Genomic DNA, 10,076 nt, shown 5'->3' on the forward strand with positions numbered 1-10,076 from the left:
GAACTTTGAGGAAACAAATGAATTGTATCCATTTTGGAGTACAGATGTAACATAACGTGGAAAATGTCAAGTGCTGTGAATACCTTCCAGATACACTGTGTGTGTGTATATATATATATATATATAATATATATAATGACACTAAGATACCTAGTACCAAATCCCAAATACAACTGGTCACAGATTAGTTTCCAAGCTGCACAACCACTCAGTAAGACAGGAAGCAGCAATACCTTCAACTATGAACATTTCAGTGCTACATAATGAGAATAAGTGGTAAAAGTAATACCTGTTTTTATATGGCTCTTTTACATCTGACGCAGACACTCAAAAACCTCTTTATGATGATGGTTCACATTCACAAACTGGTGTCAGGATGCTTCCATGCAAAGTGCACAGCTGCTCCCAAGAAGCATCTCGGGGGTTGAGGACCAAGCTGAAAGCACATTGTTTCATTTTGATGGGGATGTGAACCGAGCATGGCAAGCCCACTGCAGTAACCTGCAGGTCACTGCCTCTCCAAATAATGATGTATGGCTGTGAGTCATGAGCCAGTAAAGAAAAAAAAAAACACACACAGAAAACACAATGTGGTTCTGACAATGAATCCTGCATATTTCTTATGTGCATGAAATGACAAACAGAAATGTCTGAGAACAAGTAATGAAAAATAGAAAATTATTCTATAACATAAGGCTTCTTTGAGCACATGCTAAGGAGAGAATATCTGAAACAGATTGTAACAATAGTAAAGACTGAAGAATGAAAAATTTGAGGGAGATAAAGAAAGACTTCAATAGATGGGATACCAACTGTGGAAGGCAACAAGCACATTTTGGAGGGCCGAGGAAACAAGCAAGATGGAGGTACATCTTCACCTAAGCTGAACAGCATGGTATCAAACTGAATGATTGACATCTTTTTTACAAACCTTTAGATATCCCTGTAATAAACGGCTGACTGATGCAGTCCTGCTAATGCTTGCTGAGTTCTTGACATACTGGTGAGTTATGAATAACTTGACATTTCTTGAAGTGTGCTAGTAATTACAATGTGTGAAAGGTTCTTTCACTTATGTACTGCAAATTGATAAGTCTCAGACAAACTGCTCTTCAAATGCACACAGGCATTTTGATGTCAGTTAAGAGCGTATATTACTGGATTTCCAAACTCTGATGTGATAATCAGACAGGCAGGGGGTAGTAGATCAATTAAATGAACCAAAGTTACATGAAAACAGGTGGACTTGTTAAATCTAGTAAATTTAGTATCTCTTCTTATTAGTTTAATATCTGATACATTCCCTCTCTACTGATTTTTAGAACAGGGAGATGGAATAGGGTCTTGGTCCGTCCACTCCACGCATCAATCTGGTATTGCAGTATCTCCAAGAACGGTGCACGAGTTTTGGTGGCACGGTGGATTAGTGGTTAGCACTGGTGCCTCACAGCAAGAAGGTCGTGGGATCGATTCCCAGCCTTTCCTTGTGGAGTTTGCATGTTCTCCCCGTGTCTGTGTGGGTTTCCTCCAGGTACTCTGGTTTCCTCCCACATCAAAAACATGCTTATTTAGGGTCTGCTCCTTTTTCTGTCCCTATTGGTCCCTGGGCCATATTTTGTTGTATCTCTATATGTTGTATGTACCAGAGTCTTGTTGAGTATTAAGTACATACAAGAGGTGACTGAGGGTTTGAGCCTGACCCAGAAAAATTAGGGCATGGTTCTCAATGTTTTACACTCTGAGACACCAACATTCCTCATCATTGCACCCAGTGAGTCAAAATTTAACACATTCTTGAGAAATGTTGTTTTTTTCTGAATGCGAAAGGGGGAGAACCATGCCCTACTTTTTGAGGGTCAGGCTCAAAACTTCTTAATTCCCCCTTGTGTTAAGGCGGTGCAACAACAACAAAAATTAACAACCACTCACATCTGGAAACAAACATGAACTGTTAAAGTTGGCATCTGGTTTTACAGAAATCTAATATATAATTTTAGCATTTTCCATAGCTAAGACTTTATATCTCCCCACACAAGAGATTTGTGTCAGAACTGAAAAATGAAGGAATACAATGGAAACTGGAAAATCATAGAATGGGCCAGAGAGACTTCAACACTGGTGCCTTACATGTTTAACAGCAAGAACTAATATATATATATATATATATATATATATATATATATATATATATATATATATATATATATATATATATTAGTCTCAGATAAAACTCAGATAAAACTGAAGTTATTGTACTTGGCCCCACAAATCTTAGAAACATGGTGTCTAATCAGATCCTTACTCTGGATGGCATTACCCTGACCTCTAGTAATACTGTGAGAAATCTTGGAGTCATTTTTGATCAGGATATGTCATTCAAAGCGCATATTAAACAAATATGTAGGACTGCTTTTTTGCATTTACGCAATACCTCTAAAATTAGAAAGGTCTTATCTCAGAGTGATGCTGAAAAACTAATTCATGCATTTATTTCCTCTAGGCTGGACTATTGTAATTCATTATTATCAGGTTGTCCTAAAAGTTCCCTAAAAAGCCTTCAGTTAATTCAAAATGCTGCAGCTAGAGTGCTAACAGGGACTAGAAGGAGAGAGCATATCTCACCCATATTGGCCTCTCTTCATTGGCTTCCTGTTAACTCTAGAATAGAATTTAAAATTCTTCTTCTTACTTATAAGGTTTTGAATAATCAGGTCCCATCTTATCTTAGGGACCTCATAGTACCATATCACCCCAATAGAGTGCTTCACTCTCAGACTGCAGGCTTACTTGTAGTTCCTAGGGTTTGTAAGAGTAGAATGTGAGGCAGAGCCTTCAGCTTTCAGGCTCCTCTCCTGTGGAACCAGCTCCCAATTCAGATCAGGGAGATAGACACCCTCTCTACTTTTAAGATTAGGCTTAAACCTTTCCTTTTTGCTAAAGCTTATAGTTAGGGCTGGATCAGGTGACCCTGAACCATCCCTTAGTTATGCTGCTATAGACGTAGACTGCTGGGGGGTTCCCATGATGCACTGTTTCTTTCTCTTTTGCTCTGTATGCACCACTCTGCATTTAATCATTAGTGATCGATCTCTGCTCCCCTCCACAGCATGTCTTTTTCCTGGTTCTCTCCTTCAGCCCCAACCAGTCCCAGCAGAAGACTGCCCCTCCCTGAGCCTGGTTCTGCTGGAGGTTTCTTCCTGTTAAAAGGGAGTTTTTCCTTCCCACTGTAGCCAAGTGCTTGCTCACAGGGGGTCGTTTTGACCGTTGGGGTTTTACATAATTATTGTATGGCCTTGCCTTACAATATAAGGCGCCTTGGGGCAACTGTTTGTTGTGATTTGGTGCTATATATAAAAAAAAATTGATTGATTGATTGATATATATAGCCAGGTAGACAAGTCTGGCCTGCCTGGTAGGTTTAAAGCCTGGATCTACCAGCATTCAATCCTGCCCCACATCCTGTGGCCCCTGTTGATTTATGCAGTCCCAATAACAGCAGTTGAGTCCCTAGAGAGGAAGATCAGTGGCTTTCTTCGAAAGTGGCTGGGACTTCCTCGCAGCCTTACCAGTGCTGCCCTGTATGGAACGAGTAACATCCTGCAGCTTCCTCTCAGTGGTCTCACAGAAGAGTTCATGGTGGCACACACCAGAGAAGTTCTACAGTACAGGGACTCAAAGGACTGCAAAGTGTCAGCAGCCGGCATCGAGGTGAGGACAGGAAGGAAGTGGAAGGCATGGGAAGCAGTGGAGCTGGCAGAGTCACGCCTAAGACAGAAGGCATTGGTAGGCACTGTGGCAACAGGCAGAGCAGGCTTGGGTTACTTCCCAAAGATCCCCATCAGCCAGGCCCATGGGAAGGAAAGGCACCACCTGATCCAGGAGGAAGTCAGAGCGGGTGTGGAGGAAGAGCGGGTGAGCAGGGCAGTAGGACTACGGCAACAGGGAGCATGGACAAGGTGGGAGAGCGCACTACAGCACAGGATCACCTGGACAAACATCTTGCAGCCATATTTTCAGCGGGTCCGCTTCCTGGTGCATGCTGTCTACGATGCTCTGCCAAGTCCAGCGAACCTCCATGTGTGGGGGAAAAGTGAGACACCTTCCTGCCCACTGTGCTCTGGTAGAGGCTCTTTAGAACACCTCCTCAGTGGCTGCCCAAAGGCTCTGGCAGATGGTCGCTATCGCTGGCGCCATGACCAGGTGCTTAAGGCAGTCGCTGAGAGCGTAGCCTCAGCCATCAGCTCCAGCAAGAACCATCATGCTCCAAAGAAGGCAATCTCCTTTGTTAAAGCTGGAGAAAAACCCAGAGCAAACCAACATGCGACATCAGGACTTCTCCACACAGCAGCTGACTGGCAGTTGCAGGTTGACCTGGGTAGGCAGCTGAGGTTCCCCCAGCACATCGCAACAATATTCCTTCGCCCAGATATGATCATGACCTCTCAGTCTTCGAAACAGCTGATCATACTGGAGTTGACAGTGCCCTGGGAAGAAAACATCGAGGAGGCCAATGAGAGAAAGAGGGCTAAGTACCAGGAACTGGTGGAGGAGTGCAGGGAGGGAGGCTGGAAGACGGTCTACGAGCCCATAGAGGTAGGCTGCAGGGGATTTGCAGGGCGGTCTCTGTGCAAGGTCCTCAGCCGCCTGGGCATCGTAGGAGCGGCAAAGAAGAGGGCCATCAAGTCCGCAAGCGAAGCCGCTGAAAAGGCCACCAGGTGGCTTTGGGTGAAGAGGGCAGATCCGTGGGCTGCTACTGGGATGCAAGTCGGGGCTTGATCACCCCCGGCTGGGTCGCCTGGGTGAGGGTGTATGATGTTGCAAGACCCGAAACACCCGATGACCCCAGGATACATCACTGATGATGTGTCCCAGTGCATCCATGAGGTGTATTTTGAATATATATATATATATATATATATATATATATACACATATATACATATATATATATATATATATATATATATACACGCACACACATAAATGGCTACGTCTGTCTGTCTGTCCGGGATAAACTCCCAAACTATAATATGTAGCCTAAAATCTATATATATTCTGAATCCTCATGACATGGGGAACAAACTGGTACCATTTTTTTTTAAAAGTTGAACTGAAAATTACCCCCAAAATAGCCATTTATAAGACCATACAGTTTTGTACCATGTGCGATAAACTCCCAAACTATAATATGTAGCCCTAAAAACTATATACATTCTGAATCCTCATGACATGGGGAACAAACTGGTACCCTTTTTTAAAAAGTTGAACTGAAAATTACCCCCAAAACAGCCGGCTGTGGGTATGACCAGGCAGATTCAAATTTCCAGCCCTGTATATGTGTTGGCCATCTCTGTTTATTTAACCTCTTTCTAAAGCACACTCAGCAGAGCATAGCCACAGCAAACTCAGCAAAACAACAACATGCTTAGGCTGAGGCTGTGGGTATGACTAGGCAGATTCAAATTTCCAGCCAAACAACAGCATGTTTAGGCTGAGGCTGTGGGTATAACCAGGCAGATTCAAATTTCCAGCCCTGTATATGTGTTGGCCATCTCTGTTTATTTAATCCCTTTCTTCAGTTACTTTATGTTCTCAACTATTAAGCACCTGACTATCCTGTACAACCCAGTTTGCCTTCCTGTCTGAATACATTCATTTTATGTTTGTAAAATTGCAATGTTAAAACAGCGATATACACCACTTCCTCAATTTTGATTCATTAATATTTACATTTACTGTTACCTACCTTTTGTGTGTAATTTTGTTATAAATTTGATTGCAAAACAAAGTCTGCATGAAGGACTTCAAATGTGTTTGTCTTTTAACCAAGTATTTCCACTTAGTTTGGGTAGTCCACCTCTTATAGTTCTGCTGGACAAACTTTAGCCCATTAACTATTATATTTATAAGACATCAGCATTACAAAAACAAATGTTGGGCAATTGTTTTGATTAAAATGATTGGCATTTGGCTTATGTCTAAAACAGGTTAACCTGGGCAGCGTCGGGTACCCCAGCTAGTATGTGTGTGACTCAGAGTTTTGATTGGATTTGAACCACACTAGGTGGAATGATCAAGGGTTAACTGGCAACGTCATGGGCCCAGCTTAATATTTGGCCGTAGGCCATTGGGTAAAACTAGTGTCCCCAAACATTGGGTCCAGTCATGGATATTTAAAATGGCTAATTGAATGGTTAAACATATGTCCATGCATACTGGTATATGCAGTATATTGGTCAAGTTTTGTAAAAAAGAAAGCTCTATCCACTCATTGAAAGTGGAAAAATGGTAACTTAGTGGGAAACTCTATTTTCAGATACTTTTTTTTTTTTTGGTTTGTGACCTGTTTTTTTTTTCCTCTCATTTCAATTTGACAATACGATTTGGTTCATACGATTGTTGTTTGCTTGTTTGTTTGTTTTTTAAAAATCTAATCCCAAATGGATTTATATCGAAAAGCTAATGAAGTCTAGAACCCAAAGAATGTCATTTTCTGACAAATCAATCAATTGCACAAACAAACACTGATGTATTTGTTTCATGTCTGTCAATGGTTACTTTTTCCATGGGGGATGTTTGCACAAATAAAATCTTGTTCTATGTTTCCCCTCACAGTGGTTCCTCTTCTGTGCACTCCAGTGCCTGTTTAGTTGATTGTGTTTGTGACTTAGCTTTGTCCCTCATTCCTTTTTACTTTTGTACCCTTCCCCTCCTGTTTGTTTTGGGGTGTCTTCTCTTCTCTGTCTGTCTTCCTGTCCGTTCTTTTGTTGCGTTTCTTCCAGATGTGGTTTGTTTATTTACCTCTGTGTTTCCTGGTGTCAGCATGCGCACCTGTACGGCATTCTCCACTTTCACATGTAGCTCAATAGGGAGCTAATTGCTCACTTTCATGGGGCTTTAAAGGGCTTCCTAATGGAAACATGGGGTGGTTTTGTTGAAGTGCATTGTCAGAGTAATTTTTTGGTCTTCTCAGTGAGTAACCTACTGCTGCAGAGTTTCCTCATTCCTTATTCTCTCGTGTATGTTTACTGTTTGTGTTTCAGCTCCGGTTAACTCCTTGTTCCCTGTGCCTTCTGTGATTCCTTAACACAAGTGCAAGTGTTTCCTTCCAGTGACTTTTTGTGTTTCCACTGAGCCAGCTTTTTAGGCTTATGAATTTTTTATGTTGGTTTGCCTGAATTCCAGTGCTATGTTTATTGGGACTATTTTAGGGACCCTTCACACATAGTGTGAATTTGGTTGATTTGCACACAAAGTGCGCATGAAGAAAGAATCATATACAAAATGTGTAAAATCATAGCTGCCTTATACACCTGTTGCTACAACTATTTGTGCACACCAACGGCTGAAAGAGAGAGTGCGAGCCCATCGAACCCTCTCGCGACAGGTGTCGGCCAGATTCCAGGTGACATGCACGAACATCTAACACCGCTCCCTTGGCACTTAGAAAATGTGTGGCCATTTGCACTATTAGCATGACAACAGTCAGCAGACAATCACTGTCGAGCTGGATGTGAAATTTGTCTAAGGGCCCCATGAGTGTGGCTTTGCAAATAGACATAGTGATACGTTGGTGAGTGCGTTGAACTGAAAGGAGTTGTGGCCATTGACAGGAGCAGCTGTGGATCTAGACATCATGGCTGGGGATGGCTGTCCTGTGGCGTGCCATCCACAAGACTCGTGTGTTGGGCAGGACACATGCGTGGGGTCGGCTGCACACGCTGACAGCAGATGTGGACATAAGAGCGGACTGCTTCTCATTCATGTCATTTCGTGACTGTACGTCTGTGACCATGGGACATCTACAGAGGAACAGACAGATCATATTTGTATTGTCTCCTTGATAAGAGGGATTCAATACAATGTGGTGTTTTTATATTGTGTGTGTTTTTTTTAATACGTCCATGTCCTTTCTGATATCAGGTGGTTTACTACAGCTTTCACAGCACAGCAAAGGTAGCTCAGTGGTAAACTTTCTGACTGGCAGTCAGAGCTATTGGAAAGTGTGGGTTTGATGCCTGTGGGTGACATGTCATTTTTATTTATTTATTTATTTTTTACAGCAGCTGCACGATGTGTAACCACATTGCGCTGCTGTAAAAAGCTTCTGTGTTCCCGTGTGCACGGAACCGTGGTAGCATGAATTTTTTTTATTTTCTATTTTTTGTTTCTTCACAGCAGCTGCATGATGTGTAACCACATCGCACAGCTGCTGGCACTGTGTTCCCGCATGCATGAACCATCGTACCGGGATTGTGCATGCCTGCCCGTTGGCGTTATGTTTTGCGATTCACTCATATGAGCTGTTACGACATGAGTTGTCCTGAGTTGTACATATTCACATTATGTGTGAAGGGGCCCTTCGGTTTAGTTTTGTTATAACCTCCTTCCTAAGTTGTATTTCATTGTTGAGGTCTTTGTGGACTATCTTACTGAGAATAATCTCTTTGAGCCACTGCAGTCTGCTTTTAGAAAATATCATTCCACAGAGACGGCTCTCACTAAAGTGGTGAATGATCTTCTGCTTACAATGGATTCGGACACCACTATGGTTCTGGTGCTGTTAGATCTCAGTGCTCCATTTGATACTGTGGATCATCATATTCTACTTGATAGGCTGGAAAATCATTTTGGGTTTACTGGGAGTGCCCTTGCATGGCTGACGTCATACTTGACCAGTCATTCTCACTGTGTTTTGTACAGTAACACTACCTCTAACCATAGTGACATGAAATTTGGGATTCCACAGGGGTCTGTCTTAGGCCCCGTGCTTTTCTCCCTTTATATAGCACCCCTTGGGCACATATTGCGGCATTTTGGGATTACCTTTCACTGCTATGCAGATGATAATCAGTTATACATGCCGATAACTGCTGGTAATCTTGTTCAGTTGGATGTCTAGAAACTTTCTACTTTTAAACTCTCATAAGACTGAAATGATGGTTCTTGGTCCAGTGAGACATCGGTATCAATTTGACCAGTTAACGCTTTGCCTAGGCTCGTGTGCCATACATCACACTGACAAAGTGAGAAACTTTGGGGTAATTTTGATCCTACATTGATCCATGCGTTTATCTCTTCTAGACTGGACTACTGCAATGCTCTATTTTCTGGTTGACCACAGTCTAGCATTAGGGCTCTCCAATTGGTTCAAAATGCTGCAGCCATACTTTTGACACAAAGCAGAAAGTTCGACCACATTACACCCATTTTAAAATCCCTTCACTGGCTTCCTGTCCCAGTGAGATCAGATTTTAAGGTTCTGCTACTAGACTATAAAATTGTTCACAGACTAGGACCTCCCTACCTAGCTGACCTAATTAAACCTTACATACTGGCCGGGGCTTTGCGTTCTCAGGGTGCAGGACTACTTTGTGTCCCTCGGGTGAATAAGAAGTCTGCAGGACATAGAGCTTTTTCTTATCGTGCCCCTGTTCTGTGGAATGATCTCCCTGTGTCAATAAAACAGATTCTGTGGAGACTTTCAAGTCCAGACTTAAGACGCACTTATTTTCCCTTTCATATGGCTAGCATACTGGTATAGTTTTTTTACTCTTTTAATTCATTTTATTAGGAAACGGAGCGTGCCGTGGCCTCAACTTTACCTAAATTCTCAGTCTTTTAGTGAAGCTTAGGACTAGTGGCCAGCAATCAGCTTAGTATTTCCTCTTTTTTTTTGTTGTTTAATACTGGCAAATTATACTGTATTTCTTGTCTTTCTGATGCCTGATTCTGTTTTTTCTCTCTGTTTAAGGTGCAGCTCCATCCAGAGATGGAAGTTGTATTTGTGCTGGAGACTCTCCTGTCCTGTGTACCAACATCATTTCTTGTATATTCATTTTGTGAATTGTTTCTGTGAATTGTGCAGCTGAGTGTGAAGCATCCGGGATGAAAATCAGCACCTCCAAATCCGAGGCCATGGTTCTCAACCGGAAAAAGGTGCTTTGCCCTCTTCAGGTCGGTGGAGTGTCCTTGCCTCAAGTGGAAGAGTTTAAGTATCTCGGGGTCTTGTTCACGAGTGAGGGACGGATGGAGCGTGAAATCGATAGATGGATCAGTGCAGCGTCTGCAGTGAT

At 42.5% G+C, this 10,076-nt stretch overlaps 1 pseudogene; it reads left to right on the plus strand.

Annotated features, from left to right (window-relative positions):
* Positions 1-1,244: 1,244 nt before the first annotated feature.
* On the plus strand, positions 1,245-1,407 carry LOC117513148 (annotated as a pseudogene).
* The last annotated feature ends 8,669 nt before the right edge of the window (positions 1,408-10,076 follow it).

Source organism: Thalassophryne amazonica, chromosome 6 (assembly GCF_902500255.1).
Source record: "Thalassophryne amazonica chromosome 6, fThaAma1.1, whole genome shotgun sequence".
Taxonomy (NCBI): Eukaryota; Metazoa; Chordata; class Actinopteri; order Batrachoidiformes; family Batrachoididae; genus Thalassophryne; species Thalassophryne amazonica.